The 16,432-nt window shown below is 39.7% G+C and overlaps 2 long non-coding RNA genes across 3 annotated transcripts in view; both read right to left on the bottom strand.

The window, feature by feature from the left end:
• Positions 1-16,432, bottom strand: part of LOC308509019 — a 51,480-nt gene that overhangs the window by 22,903 nt on the left and 12,145 nt on the right. The window lies entirely within an intron of this gene.
• LOC308509018 lies at positions 1,437-14,666 on the bottom strand. 2 transcript variants are annotated; one of them, XR_013995106.1, is made up of 3 exons: positions 14,328-14,666; positions 3,459-4,294; positions 1,437-2,275 (listed from the first exon to the last, which is right to left on the bottom strand). It is a non-coding gene; the product is annotated as an uncharacterized lncRNA (long non-coding RNA). The 2 variants fall into 2 exon arrangements; XR_013995107.1 differs by lacking the exon at positions 14,328-14,666 and having other exon boundaries at positions 3,459-3,641; positions 4,128-4,937.

Genomic DNA, 16,432 nt, shown 5'->3' with positions numbered 1-16,432 from the left:
ACTAATAGACTTGGGTGAGGCAGAGAAGGGCACACCTAGGGATGTTTTGTACTTTTCCCTCCTGCCTAGCAAGCAGTCCAGTGTCCCCGAGTAGCAGCGCAGGGGCCCGCCGCACTTCCACGGATTCGCCTGGCAAGGACGTAATGGGTCCGCATGGATTTCGAGCATTTCTTGCTTATTGCACAGCAAACAGCATGACTTCATGTTTGCTTTAGTTCCCTTTGCTCCAGGAAGTCCACGGGGCTGTGAAGAAGCAGGCCCAGGTAGATACTGCGCACACCGTGAAACTGCGAAATGGCTGAGAAACACTGAATTTAGGAAACTGTCAATCTGCCTTCGTGTCTCCACCCAGCTGTGGGGACATACGGCCCACAACCTGTAGTTCAGGTCTATCCAAGGCCTGCAGTGGTCCTGCCTGATGAGGCCCAGCAGTGTGTCCTCAGGCTTAAACCTTATTTCCCTGCCCCAAGCCTGCTATGCCTGGGGGAAACCTCTGAATAACTTTAATGGAAAGCTTTCGATGAGCTACTATGTGTAAATTACCTAACATCTGATAAGTATCCTAGCATTCTTTTTAACACCAATGGGTCCTGGGTTTGTATTTATTTTCCTCCTTCCCCATGATAGTTTCGCCTTCATGAATTTGGTTGCCGTCTAGTTTGCCTTGTAAAGCAAAGCAAAACAACTAAACAAACACAAAACCTGGAGGCCTATCTAAACAGCAGTCAATTTGGCTGGTACCTGGCACCTTATCTCACTCCTATTATCTCCACTGCTTTGCATCCCAGTCTCCGCTAGGTGGGGTCCTATTATAGCTCAGAGACCTTCCAAGTCCAAGCCACCATCATGTAGCTAACCAGAGCCACGATTGCCCCTCCCCCAAGCCCGCAAGATGCCTCTTACCACCCTACCGCCTTGGAGTAGATCCACTGTGACACAAACATGGGCCAAGCCTGAGTACAGATTGCAGCTCATGCTTGGATACAGTGATTTCTTCCTGACCATTTTATAGGACGCTGTACTATAGGATTAAAGACCTTCCTCGACCCCGGCTACATCCCTGTCACACTTATCTTTTCTCTCCTTGCCAAGTCGTAGCATACCTCTAGTGCTAATGTTTTGTGAACTCTAAAACAATAGGAAAAGGACAAACCCTAATTTTTTAGCATCTCCTACATGTTTCCTGCATCCATTGACTATAATCCTACTAAAGGATTTTCTGTAATCTTCTCGGGAAACTGGCATAAGCCTTCTGCTTCCAGGATTACTGATTAAGCTCCTCTTATCAACCTTATTATTCAGTATGACACAATGGCAGACATCATACCAGAGCACTCCAGGGGTAACCCACAGGGTAGAATATTTTTAAATTTTGTTCTTCTTGTATCCCCTTTGTTACGGAGCGAGTCCCCAAGAAATGACCACGGAGCCGAATTGGACAAATTAACAAGGCCTTTATTACAGATTCGAATCTGGGCTCAAGCCTCTACTGACATAGCAGTGAGCAAGAGCCCTGAGCACTGTTTCCCATCCCTTTTTATGTGTCTTGGAGACAAAAAGGGGTGCTGTGTTTTTTTAAGGGGATGTTCTCAGGGGTAGGTTTTCCTTAAGGGAATGTTCCCAGGGGTAAGGGGATGTTCTGCTTATCTTTGCTGCAGCAACAGGATATCTAGTTTTGGGGTAAGCTTAACTGGGTACATGGTTTTAACGGAAGATATGTTCGGGTGGCCGAAAATTTCCCATGGCACTTTTGCTCTGACCTGCTTATCTTCCATTGTTAGGTAGCTTGCCTAAGCTGAATTGAGGCACGGGGTTGTTTTTTTTCTTTTCTTGACCTCCTTGTCACACCCTTATATGCTTAGGTCATTCTGTTATTTGGTTAGCCAGTGCGTCAGAGAAGGGATAACACTGAGGAAGAAACAGAAATAAAACAGTCCTTTTATTTTAAAATTTCTAGGCTTTAGAGGTCATTATAAAGACTTTGACTTTTACTTGGAGTGAGGTAGGAAGTCAGAGGAGATCTGAGAACAGAGCATTAGAAGACAATGCCTTTTGCTTCTTGGATCCGAGGATCCAGTTCTTTCCACAAGTTTGGGAAGTTCTCATCGACGATTTGTTTGAATATATTCTCTGTTCCCTTCCCTCTTTCTTCTCCTTCTGGTATGCCCATTATTCTTATATTGCTCTTTCTGATGGAGTCAGAAAGTTCTTGTAGAGTTCTTTCATTTCTTTTAAGTCTCAAGTCTCTTTCTTCTTCCATCTGTGACACAATAAACTGCATTGAAGAAAACATAGGTACTAAACTTATGGACCTTGGGTTCAAAGAGCATTTTATGAATTTGACTCCAAAGGCAATGGAAGTAAAAACTAAAATAAACGAATGGGATTATATGAAACTGAAAAGCTTCTGCACAGCAAAAGAAACTATTGACAAAATAATGAGGCAACCAACTGAATGGGAGAAGATTTTCGCAAACAGTTCCTCTGATAAGGGGCTAATATCCAAAATATACAAGGAACTCATGAAACTCAACAACAAAAAAAACAAATAACCCAATTGAAAAATGGACAGAGGACCTGAAGAGACATTTCTCCAAAGAGGATATACAAATGGCAAATAGACATATGAAAGAATGCTCCACATCGCTAATCATCAGAGAAATGCAAATGAAAACCACAATGAGATATCACCTCACCCCAGTCAGAATGGCTTTCATAAACAAGACAAATAGTAACAAGTATTAGAGAGGCTGTGGAGAAAAAGGAACTCTCATACACTGTTGGTGGGAATGCAGACTGGTGCAGCCGCTATGGAAGGCAGTGTGGAGGTTCCTCAAGAAATTACGAATAGAATTACCATATGACCCAGCAATCGCTCTCCTGGGTATCTACCCCAAAAATATAAAAGCATTTCTCTATAGAGACACGTGTACTCCAATGTTCATTGCAGCTTTGTTTACGGTGGCCAAGACATGGAAACAACCAAAATGTCCTTCGATAGATGAATGGATAAAGAAGTTGTGGTACATATATACAATGGAATACTATTCGGCGTTAAGGAAAGATGATATAGGAGCATTTGTGACAACATGGATGGATCTTGAGAGTATAATGCTAAGTGAAATAAGTCAGACAGAAAAAGCAGAGAACCCTATGATTTCACTGATATGTGGTATATAAACCAAAAAGAACAAGACAAACAAATGAGAAACAAAAACTCATAGACACAGACAATAATTTAGTGGTTACCAGAGGGTAAGGGGGTGGGGGGTGGGTGATGAGGGTAAGGGGGATCAAATATATGGTGATGGAAGGAGAACTGACTCTGGGTGGTGAACACACAATGGGATTTATAGACGATGTAATACAGAATTGTACACCTGAAATCTATGTAAATGTACTAACAATTGTCACCCCAATAAATTTAATTAAAAAAAAAAAAGAAGACAATGCCTTACTTGAAAAAGATTTCTCCAGATGTTCTGTTGAGAATAAACTGAAGGGAATGCTGGGTCAAAAGCAGGGCCTCTGATTGAGAGGATATTATACTCCAGGTGATTGATGGTGGAAGCTGGACAGGCATGGCAGCAGTAAAGAGAGTAAACTGCAGTTCTGTTCTGGACATATTTCAGAATGGTAACCTGTTAGTGAAAGGAAGAAGTCTAATTAAGAGACTAGAGAGGTTGGCAAGACAGTGTGAGTTTAGACACATAGCTTGGGATGTTCTAGCTGTCTACATCTTTCTTATCTGAAACTGCTCAGGAACTTTTCTCAAGGACTCTGTCTAATGAACAACGTTAATCTTCTCCAGCTACCTGACTATATAATTAAATGAACCACGATTACTTTATCTGTTTGGAGACCTGCATGATTTTCCCTTGAGAGGAGCCATGCAAGTAATTTCAAAGTCTATGCAAACTTCAGTTGGATTCAACTGCACACATGAATAATCCTGACTGTATGGTGAAAATTCCAAGACAAGGCGTTACATGGTAACAATATGCTTCAAGGAGAAAGGGTCCTTGATCTGGCATCTGAAGACGAGACACATATGGAGAGATGGAAGGAAGCGGAGGTTTTCTAGATGAACTCAACAAGGAGATGAAGGCCTCGGAGGCATGAATTACCTTAGCAGTTTCACAGGACTCTAATACCCTCTTCTGAGTTCCACAGCTTCTGTGTCTTGAGATGACTGATTTTCTGTGGGGTGGGAGGGCAGGGCCTTTAATGGGGACTCCCTCTGAAGAAGAGTGTTCCATAATTTGTGGAAGATGGATAGTTTGAAGAAGCACATCTGCCATCAACCCCAACGGAAAGTATGGGTGCAGATTATTAGTAAGGTGGTTCAGCAGATGGAAATATAAAATTAGAACACTTAGTCTCTGCAGCCGAGGAGTGCTACAATGGTTAAGCAAGAGCGGTACCCCACAAGCCAGGGAAGGAGAACCTCATTGGCTATTTTTTTAGGAAACTGCTCTGTGTGAGACATTCTTCTAGGCTTTTTACACTGTTATTTCCTTAATGCCCAGAACAAGTTAGGAAGTAGGTATTTTCCCCCTCATTTTGCAGATGAGAAAATTGGGTTTGTAAGATTATGTAATTTGTTCAATAGGTGAAGGCTGGAGTCAAACACAGGTCTGCCTGATGCCCTTTCAAACGGCTGATGCTTTTCTCACCAGTCCTTTTGTTCCTAATAGTAGTTTATTCAAGAATTTTTTTCTCCTCTTTTGGATATATATAGAGAGAGACATGCATATATATGAATTATGTATCAACATAGATAGGTCGTACAAATTAATTTTCTACTCATATAAAACAAACAAAATAGGTGAAGTGATCTGTAACCCAAAATACAGAAGATTTCAGATCATTGCTTCCCTCTATCTACATTAACATCTAGTGGGACTTTTTTTTTTAAATTAAAGTTTATTGAGGTGACAATTGTTAGTAAATTTACACATTTTCAGGTGTACAATTCTGTAATATATCATCTATATATCACACGGTGTGTTCACCCCCAAGAGTCAGTTCTCTTTCCATCACCGTTTATTGGATCCCCTTTACCCTCATCTACCACTCCCCTCCCCACTTACCCTCCGGTAACCACTAAACTATTGTCTGTGTCTATGAGTTTTTGTTTCTCATTTGCTGTCTTGTTCTTTTGTTGTTTTTGGTTTCTATACCACATATCAGTGACATGATATGGTTGTCTACTTTTTCTGTCTGACTTATTTCGTTGTCTGACTTATTTCGATGGATGAATCTCAAGATCCATACATGTTGTCACAAATGGTCCTATTTCATCTTTCCTTATGGCTGAATAGTATTCCATTGTGTATATATACCATAACTTCTTTATCCATTAATCTATCGAAGGACATTTTGGTTGTTTCCATGTCTTGGCCACTGTAAATAAATCTGCAATGAACACTGGAGCACACTTGTCTTTATGGATAAATGTTTTCAGATTTTTTGGGTAGATACCCAGGGGAGAGATTGCTGGTTTGTATGGTAATTCTATATAGGAATGAAATGGACTTTTGTGTATGTTGATTTTGTAGCCGGCCACATTACTGTATTGGTTGGTTGTTTCTAATAGTTTTTTGGTGGAGTCTTTAGAGTTTTCTATATATATCATCACGTCATCTGCGAAGAGCGATAATTTAACTTCTTCATTCCCAATTTGGATGCCTTTTATTTCTTTCTCTTGTCTGATTGCTCTGGCGAGGACTTCCAACACTATGTTGAAAAGCAGAGGTGATAGGGGAAAGCCCTGTCGTGTCCCTGAACGTAGAGCAAAGGGCTTCAGTTTTTCACCATTAATTATGAGGTTAGCTGAGGGCTCGTCATATATGGCCTTTATTATGTTAAGGTATTTTCCTTCTATACCTATTGTATTAAGTGTTTTAATCATAAATGGATGTTGCATCTTGTCAAATTCTTTTTCTGCATCAATGGTATAACCATATGATTTTTGTCCTTTATTTTGTTTATGTGTTTATGTAACACATTGATGTTTTTGCGTATGTTGAACCATCCTTGTGCCCCTGGGAAAAACCCCACTTGGTCGTGATGAATATAACGTATTGTTGCATTCTATTTGCCAGAATTTGGTTTAAGATTTTGCATCTGTATTCATCAGAGATATTGGTCTGTAATTTTATTATTTTGTGTTATCCTTAACAGTCTTGGTATCAGGGTAATGTTGGCCTCATAGAATGAGTTAGGGAGTATTGTCTCTTCTCGCATTTTTGGAAGAGCTTGAGCAGGATTGGTATTAGATCCTCTTTGAAGGTTTGGTGCCATTCACTAATGAAGTCACCTGGCTTCACTTTTGCTTTTAGGAAGGTTTTGGATGACTGATTCAGTTTCCTTACTGGTGATCATTCTATTTAGATTTTCTGATTCTTCATGATTCAGCCTAGGAAGGCTATATGTTACTAAGAAGTTGTCAACTTCTTCCAGGTTACTGAATTCGGTAGCATGTAATCCTTCTTAGTATACTTGGATGATCCCTTGTATTTCTGTGGCATCCGTGATAACTGCCCCTTTCATTTCTAATTTTGTTTATTAGTGTCTTTTCTCTTTTTATCTTAGTGAATTTAGCCAAGGGTTTGTCAATTTGTTAATCTTTTCAAAGAACCAGCTCTTGTCACATTAATTTTTTCTATTGTCTTTTTGTTCTCTATTTCACTTAGTTCTGCTCTGATTTTTATTATTTCCTTTCTTCTGCTGACCTTGGGTTTCATTTGTTCATTTTTTTCTAGTTCTTTAAGGTGTAACGTGAGGTTATTTACGTGGGATTTTTCTTGTTTCTTGATATAAGCCTGTAATGATATAAATTTCCCTCTTAAAACTGCTACGTTGCATCCCAAAAATTTTGGTAGGACGCATTTTCATTCTCATTTGTTTCTATGTATCTTTTGATCTCTCCTATCATTTCTTCTTTGACTCCATCGTTCTTTAAAAGTATGTTGCTTAATCCCTGCGTGTTTGTGGTGTTTCCTGCTTTCTTTTTGCAGTTGATATCCAATTTCAAAGTCTTGTGATCAGAGAATATGCTTGGTATGATTTCAGTCTTCTTAAATTTGCTGAGGATAGTTTTATGTCCCAATATATGGTCTATCCTTGAGAATGTTCCATGTATTTGTAGAACAAAATGTATATTCTGATGTTCTAGGATGAAGTGCTTTATAAATGTGAATTATGTGCATTTCATCTAATGTGTCATTTAGGGCTGCTATGTCTTTATTTATTTTCTGTTTGGATGATCTATCCATAGCTGTCAATGATGTATTTAGGTCCCCTAGTATAATTGTGTTTTAGTCAATCTCTCCCTTTAGTTCTGTTAGTAGTTGCTTGGTATATTTCAGTGCTCCCTGATTGGAGGCATAAATTTTGATGACTGTCATGTCTTCTTGTTGTACAGTCCCCTTTTTCATTATGAAATGTCCATCTTGGTTTGGTTTCTTGTTACCTTTTTCACCCTGAAGTCTATTTCATCTGATATCAGAACGGCTACACCTGATTTTCTCTGGATAGCATTTGCTTGGAGTGTCAATTTCCACCCTTTCACTTTGAGTCTATGCTTGTCCTTGTGGCTGAGATGTGTCTCTTGGAGACAGCACATGGTTGGGTTTAGTTTTTTGATCCAATCTGCTACTCTGTGCCTTTTGATTGGTGAATTCAGTCCATTTACATTTAGGACGATTATTGACAGTGAGGATTTTCTATCATTCTATCTTTAGCTTTCTGGTAAGACTGTGTCGTCATTGTTTCTTTGCCTTTTTGTTGCTATTATTTCTGTGTGGTGGTATTCTATGATTTTTCCATCTGTTTCTTCTTTTACTGCAGTATGTATTTCAGTTCTGGATTTTTTTTGAGTGGTTAGCATTAAGTTTATGTAAAAGAAAGTTTTACAGATATTTAGAGTATTACATTTTCTTCAGCACGCTTACTTTCTCCATTCCCATATTCCGGTTCAGGCCTTTACTCTCTTCCCTTTTATGTTTTGGTTGCCACAAATTGTCCCGTTGATGGTGGTCGAATAGCCTCATTCGGTATTTCTTGTAGTGCGGGTTATGTGTTAGAAAATTCCCTTTGCTTCTGTATACTTGGAAAGGTCTTTATTCCTCCTTCATATCTGAAGGATATCTTTGCTGGATATATAATTCTTGCTCATAATTTCTCTCTTTTAATGTTTGAATATTTGGTTCCCCTCCTGCTTGGTTTGTAGAGTTTCTGCTGAAAAATCTGATGATATTCTAATGGGATTTCCTTTGTAGGTTACTGTCTTCTTTTTCCTGGCTGCCTTGAGGATTCTTTCTTTGTCATTGATTTTTGTCAGTTTCAATACAATCTGTCTTGGAGAAGGCCTCTTGGGAATGAGGTAATTAGGTGTTCTATTTGCTTTTTGGGTTCCAGGATCCAGTTCTTTCCACAAGTTTGGGAAGTTTTCATTGACTATTTGTTTGAATATACTCTCTGTTCCCTTCTCTCTTTCTTCTCCTTCTGGTATGCCCTTTATTCTTATAGTGCTCTTTCTGATGGAGTCAGAAAGTCCTTGTAGAATTCTTTCATTTCTTTTAAGTCTCAAGTGTCTTTCTTCTTCCATCAGTGTCACTTCCGGATTTCTATCTTCGATGTCACTGATTCTTTCCTCAACTCTACTACCTAACCTGGCTATTTCAATCTTCATTTCTTTTACTGAGTTCTTAATCACCTGAAATTCTATTTGGTTCATTTTAAAATGTCAATCTCTTTGGTGAAATGTTCATTTTGTTCTTTTATTTTGTGTCTGAATTCATTAAAGTGCCTGTCTGTGTTTTCTTGCATCTCGTTCCATTTGTGAAGAACTGCAATCTTGAATTCTCTGTCACATATTTCAAATATTTAAGTCACATATTTCTATATCTTTAAGTACATTTTCTAGAGACTTCATTTTCTCCCTGAGCTGTCTTGTTATTCATGGCCATTAACGATTTATTATTTCTCTTCCTAGACATCTACAGGAGTGGGTTCCTCAATAGGTTGAAAGAAAGAGGTCTTTTGTTTTCCAGTAGGTGTTGGTAGAATGTTTTATTTTCTCTCCAAATGTAGCCTTTTCTCTCACACTGTAATGTTATGTTTTTTCTGCACTATCCAAATTCTCACACAATGAGGGGATTCCCTGGAAGGCGGGCTTCTCCTCTGTGAACAGTTGGCCTTGGTCATACGGCACCACCTCCACAGGGGGATGTGGAGCACTTCTGAGGTTCCAAAGCTCTTCCTGCACCAGATTCATGTCCGTGTGTTTTAGCAGCTGTTTACTCCTGCAGGGATCTGCCCAGATAGGTGGGGACAGGGGCAGGGTGTGTTGTGAGAGGCGGCCCAGAACAATAGCAGCTTTCACCACCACAGCCCGTCCTGCTTCCACAGCTCCCTCCCCTTTGCCAGAACTCACTGGGTTGCAAGTCCATGTCTGCGGACCACAGTTCTCAGAACAGGAAATATTCTGTTCTTTTGATCTGACCCTGGTACTGTTCTGCTTCTAGCACTGGGCAGGTGGGGGAAGGGCGAGATCTAGGAGGGTGGGGGGGTGGCTAGTCTCAGTGCCTAAGACTTCCGTTCTCTGCTCAGCAGTGAGGGCTTAAACCACCGTTTTCAGCCTTCTTCCCTCAGTCTTTGTTTTCACGTCTCTGTCGTGAGCATTGGGTTCAGCTGTGTTATATGCTGTCCCTTCAGCCCTGTGGGCCATAAGTGGAGCCCTAGCAGTCCGAGTTCTTCCCTCTCCCTCAGCTGTGGTAGTTCTGGGATGCAGCAAGCTCGGAGCACTGAGCTAGGTCTGCGTCCTGTGCCCGTGCAGCTCGATCTCCGCACTACTCCCTTCCCTCCTCCCCCAATCTTGCAATTTACCCACCTTTAGATGATTTCAGTCGTGTGCCCCTTCATCTTGTCTGTCTGCTGCACCGGAAGTCCTTCGTGGAGCTATAGTTGTTCAATTTGTAGTAAATTCCAGGGGACATTTCCAGAGGCTCACCTCATGCAGCCATTTTTATGACATAATCTTCAGTATTTTTATAATATGGTTTTGTCCTAACACCATTCGAGATGGGGAAAACCCTTGTACAACACGGATTCCTAGAACACGATTTCACTCTAACATTGTTTGAGAATTAGACAAATTCCCAAACAACATGGAGCACAATATGAGCTTTAAAGAGCAAAAAATATCTCATTTGAAATTGGGGAAATCTCTGAATAATACGAACATAATAAAAGCTCAGTAGTGATGATGAAGAAAACATTATTATTTAATACCTATTAATATGTTACACTTTTGGTGAAAATTGTTTCAATAAAGATATTTCTCTTAATTATAAAAATATAACAGTAATTTTTTTAATTTTTTTTTTTACTTTTTGGAACCTAGCTCGGTTATTTGTACTAGTTCTTTGTTTCATATAACACAAATTCACATAACACTGCATTTTTAAAGACTCTAATAACCATGTCATATGGGGGTTACGTGTACATCATTGACAGCTATGGATAAATCATCCAAACAGAAAATAAATAATGACATAGCAGCCCTAAATGACACATTAGATGAAATGGACATAACTGACATTTGTAGAGCACTTCACTTTGAATATCAGATTACACATTCTTTTCTTGTGTACACGGAACAGTCTCAAGGATTGACCATATGTTGGGACATAAAACCAACCTCAGCAAATTTAAGAAGATTGTAATTATCCCAAGTATATTCTCAGGTCACAAGGCTTTGAAATTGGATATGAACTGCAAAAAGAAAGCAAGAAAAACCACAAATTTGTGGAGACTAAACACAATCCTTTTGAAGAACAACAGGTCAAAGAAGAAATAAGAGGAGAGATCAAAAGATACATAGAAACAAATGAGAATGAAAATACATCCTACCAAAATTTTGGGGATGCAGCGAAGGCAGTTTTAAGAGGAAAATTTATATCATTACAGGCCTATCTCAAGAAAAAAGAAAAATCCCAGATAAATAACCTCATGTTACACATTCAAGCAGTAGAAAAAGAAAAACAAACAAAACCCAAGGTCAGCGGAAGAAAGTAAATAACAAAAATCAGAGCAGGACTAAATGAAATAGAGAACAAAAAGGCAATAGAAAAAATTAATGCCACAAAGAGTTGGTTCTTTGAAAAAATTAATAAACTGACAAACCCTTGGCTAGACTCACTGAGATAAAACGAGAAAAGACACAAATACACAAAATCAGAAATGAAAAAGGGAAGTTTTCACAGACACCACAGAAATACAAAGGATCATCCAAGAATACTATGAAGGATTATATGCCAACAAATTCAATAACCTAGAAGTAATGGACAAGCTCTTAGAAACATAACCTTCCTGGGCTGAATCACAAAGAATTGGAAAATGTAAATAGACCGATCGACAGTAAGGAAATTGAATCAGTCATCCGAAAACTTTTCAAAAGCAAAACTTCAGGACTAAATTGCTTCACCAGTGAATTCTACTAACATTCAAAGAAGATCTAATACCTGTTCTACTCAAACTCTTCCAAAAAGTTGAAGAAGAGACGATACTCCCTAACTCATTTTATGAGGCCAACATTACCCTGATACTAAAACCTGGTAAGGACAACACAAAATAAGAAAATTCCAGACCAATATCTCTGATGAATACATATGCAAAAATCCTACACAAAATTCTGGCAAATCGAATGCAACAATGCATTAAAAAAATTATTCATTACGACCAAGTGGGGTTCATCCCCGAGGCACAAGGATGGTTCAACATCTGCAAATCCATCAATGTGATACACCGCATAAACAAAATAAAGGACAAAAATCATATGATTATATCAATTGATGCAGAAAAAGCATTTGATAAGATACAACATCCATCTATGATTCAAACACTTAATAAAATAGGAATAGAAGGAAAATACCTTAACATAATAGAGGCCACATATGACAAACCCTCAGCTAATCTCATAATTAACAGTAAAACTGAAGCCCTTTGCTCTATGTTCATGAACACGACAGAGTTATCCCCTATCACCTCTGCTTTTCAACATAGTGTTGGAAGTCCTTGCCAGAACAATCAGGCAAGAGAAAGAAATAAAAGGCATCCAAATGGGGAATAAAGACGTTAAATTGTCACTCCTTGCAGATGACATGATACTATATATAGAAAACCATAAAGACTCCACCGAAAAGCTCTTAGAAACTGTAAACGAATACAGTCAAGTTTCCAGCTATAAAAGCAATGTACAAAAGTCCTTTGCATTCCTAGATACTAACAATGAAATCTCAGAAAAAAATAAAAAAATAATTCCTTTTGCAATAGCATCAAAACAATAAAATACCTAGGAATAAATTTAACCAAAATGTGAAAGACATACACACTGAAAACTGTTAGACATATTTAAGAGAAATCGAAAATGAGAGAAAGAAATAGAAAGACATTCCGTGTTCATGGACTGGAAGAATCAACATAAATAAAATGGCCATATTACCCAAAGCAATATACAGATTTAATGCAACCTCCGTCAAAATCCCCATGGTATTTTTTAAAGAAATAGAAGAAAAAACATCAGATTTGTAAGGAACCACAAAAGACCCCGAACAGCCAAAGCAATCCTAAGAAAAAAGAACAATGCTGGAGGTATCACACTCCCCAACTTCAGCTTATACTACAGGGCAATAATAATCGAAACACTATGGTATTGGAAGAAAAACAGATGCACAGACCAATAGAATTGAGAACCCAGGAATAAACCCACATAAATATGGACAGATAGTTTTTGACAAAGAAGCAAAAACATACACTGGAGAAAAGGCAGCCTCTTCAATAAATGGTGCTGGGAGAATGTAAAGCCATTTGCAAAAAAAATGAAACTACCATTTTCCCCCCAAAATAAGACCTAACCAGGATATAAGCCCTAGCACGATTTTTTTTCAGGATGACATACCCTGAACATAAGCCCTAATGCATCTTTTGGAACAAACCTTAATATAAGACCCTGTCTTATTTTCGGGAAAACACAGTAACTGGTATCTTTCACTGTGTACCAAAACTAAGTAAAAATGGAACAAAGACCTAAACATAAAAATCGAAACAATAAACTGCATAGAAGAAAACATAGGTACTAAACTTATGGACCTTGTTTTCAAAGAGCATTTTTGAATTTGACCTCAAAGGCAAGGGAAGTGAAAGCTAAAACAAATGAATGGCACTATATCAAACTAAAAAGCTTCTGCACAGCAAAAGAAACCATCAACAAATAAAGAGGCAACCAACCAAATGGGAGAAGATTTTTGCAAACAATGCCTCTGATAACAGACTAATATCCCAAATATATGAGAAATTCATACAACTCAGCAACAAAAATACAAACAAGCCAATTAAAAATGGGCAGAGGACTTGAAGGGAAATTTCTCCAAAGAAGATACACAAATGGCCAATTGACATATGAAAAAAAATGTTCAACATCACTAATCATCAGAGAAATGCAAATAAAAACCACAACGAGGTATCACCTCACACCGGTTAGAATGACTATCATCAACAAGACAAATAGTAATAAAGTGTCAAAGAGGCTGTGGAGAAAAAGGAACCCTCATACACTGTTGGTGGGAATGCAGATTGGTGCAGCCGCTATGGAAGGCAGTGTGGAGGTTCCTCACAAAATTACGAATAGAATGACTGTATGACCCAGCAATCCCTCTCCTGGGTATCTACCCAAAAAATCTGAAAACATTTATACATAAAGACACGTGTGCTCCAATGTTCATTGCAGCTTTGTTTACGGTGGCCAAGACATGGAAACAACCAAAGTGTCCTTCCATAGATGGTTGGATAAAGAAGATGTGGTATATATACACAATGGAATGCTATTCTGCAATAAGAAAAAATGAAATAGTACTATTTGGGACAACATGGATGGACCTCGAGATTATTATGCTGAGTGAAATAAGTAAGACAGAAATAGTCAAGACCATATCATTTCACTGATATGTAGTATATTAAACTGAAAACAACAAAACAACAACACAAACAAATGAAGAAAGAAAAACTCATAGGCACAGACAATAGTTTAGGGGTTACCAGAGGGTAAGGAGGGGCAGATAAGGGAAAAGGGGAATCCAATATATGGTGATTGAAAAAGAACTGACTCTGGCAGGTGAACACACAATGTGATATATAGATGACGTATTACAGAATTGTATACCTGAGATCTATGTAACTTTACTAACAATTTTCATGCCAATAAACTAAGTAAAAACAAACACACAACAACAACAACAAAAACACTGATTGGGTCTACTCACTTGCAAGCTTCGACCTTTCCTCATGGAAAACAAGGATTGTTCAGAGGGAAGAGCCAAGGGCTGTGTTCTCTTCCAGGGTGCAGGCCTGGAAGAGTCCTCTACTGAAGGACTTTCAGTCTGGACTAGACTAAAACGTAGATAGCGGTGGGCGTGCTGTGCTTCTCCTGTTCTCTCCCCTTAGAATTTAGGGATACCTGCAGCAATTCAATCTGTTTCAACTGTCACATTTGGTGCATGTTGGATGTGTTTCTCTAATACTCAGATTTTCGTACTGCAAGAACCATTCCCAATTTTCACTCTTACATCAGAGAGTCTGTACTATTTGCATGTGAGAATTGATTTGTGGCCAGAGAATGTATTGTGGCTGCAAATTCTTTGTTCCACCTCCCTTAAGTGGTCGCAGTGAGAGTCTTCCCCTGAGAGATTCAGAGTCTCCTGAGACCAGTAGAATAAGAGACCCAAGAATAAACTCTGCCAGCTTCTGAGCCAAGACTTAAAGAAAGTGGTACTTTTCTATCTTATTCTGGGTTTTGTCGGGAACTCCTGACCTTTACTGTATTAAGTCCAACTCTCTGATATCACCCTGCTGAGAAGACATGCATTGGGTTACCTGGTGGGCAGACCCACTGAGCCCAGCCTGCCCATCAGCCCTGGCAGAGGGCCAGACATAGGAGCTACCCGACTCTCTGTCTTCCAGTACACACCTGACACTACTCAATACCTGTGGATCGATTGCCAAGATTCCTGATGCCCGAATCTGTTAGGTATAATACGTAGGGGTGGTTCTAAGTCACCAACAAGACTCCAACCCCCTTCTGTTGGTTTCGGGAGCTCATATTCATCCCTGCACTCTCGCGGACAGAGCACTTCTTGGACCCGGGAGCTCACACAGACAGCGTGTTTGGCGCATTTCTTCTCTTCCAATAGGCAAGGTGACCCTAGGCAAGCCATTATCCCTGGGCTCAAGTGCCTCTCTAGTGTGGGTACGCACATCCTACAGAGCACAGAGTATGGTGCTGGTGGAGCCCAGTGCTCGAAATGGAAGGACTGTCATTGGGTAAGACTCTGGACCAGGAAGTGAGGCAAGGCAATTCTGGGGATGTAGCACCTGCAGAAGGGACTGACGATGTCACAGTTGTATCATGGTGACACACGCAGATGCTCACCTGGGATTGGCCAGGTGGGCACTGGGCCGGGATAAAAGACCCAGTGCTGGGCAGACACCAGAGAGTTAGTCTGTGAGGAGAGTGGCCTGTGTGGTTCTGCTCAGGCTGGGCCTTCCTGCAGGCTTCCAAAGCATCAGACCCTGCTGAGCGGGTCTCTCTCACCTGACCGTCATGAGAAGGCAACACTGAAGGGTCCTTCACCTTGGATTTTCAGGAAAGTGGAGAAATACATTTCTGTTATTGAAGGCACCCAGTGTATGTTTTGTTATGAAAATCTGAATAGATTAATGCGTTATGAGTCAGGGAAATGCAAATCAATAGCACAGCGAGACACTACGCCATGCCCACAAGGATGGCTGTGATCAACAAAATCAGAAAGTAACAAGTGTGGGAGAGGATGTGATGTGGAGGCACTGTGTCCCTGCACAATGCTATGAGTATGTTAATGTCACTGAATTTATCATGGTTGACGTGGCAAAGTCGGTTATGTGCATTCTACCAAGAGAATGTAAGAATTGCTCCTAGTAGGGCCTCTCTAATGGACAAGAAGTCCTCTGATATTCTGAAGGCCCTGCCTCCTAGACACTTTTGGCTACATGAGAAATCTTCTTCAGTTATAAACACATTAACCACTGTGCCTCAAATATTTGCTCAAAGGGAAGAAGGGCCCATCTTAGAAAGAAATGTGGTGGTTGGTTTTTTCTAATGGAGTAGATTATACTTTTATAGAGAGACCACAAGTTTTGGAAAGGATTTTAACAGATTCCCTTCCATTTGAATTGAAAGGGTTAGAGACAATACAAATGGGAAAGAGGCCACTGCAACCCAACTTGTCTGGGCCTACTCACTTGCAAGCATGGACCTTCCATTGTGGAAACGAGGGATTGGTTACAGGGCAGGGCCCAGAGCTGCAGTCATTCCCAGGGGGAAGGACTAGGC

This window comes from Rhinolophus hipposideros, assembly GCF_964194185.1.
Source record: "Rhinolophus hipposideros genome assembly, chromosome: 16".
NCBI classification, from domain to species: domain Eukaryota; kingdom Metazoa; phylum Chordata; class Mammalia; order Chiroptera; family Rhinolophidae; genus Rhinolophus; species Rhinolophus hipposideros.
The sequence above is the reverse complement of the archived record's forward strand: the minus strand, read 5'-3'. Positions and strand labels throughout refer to the sequence as shown.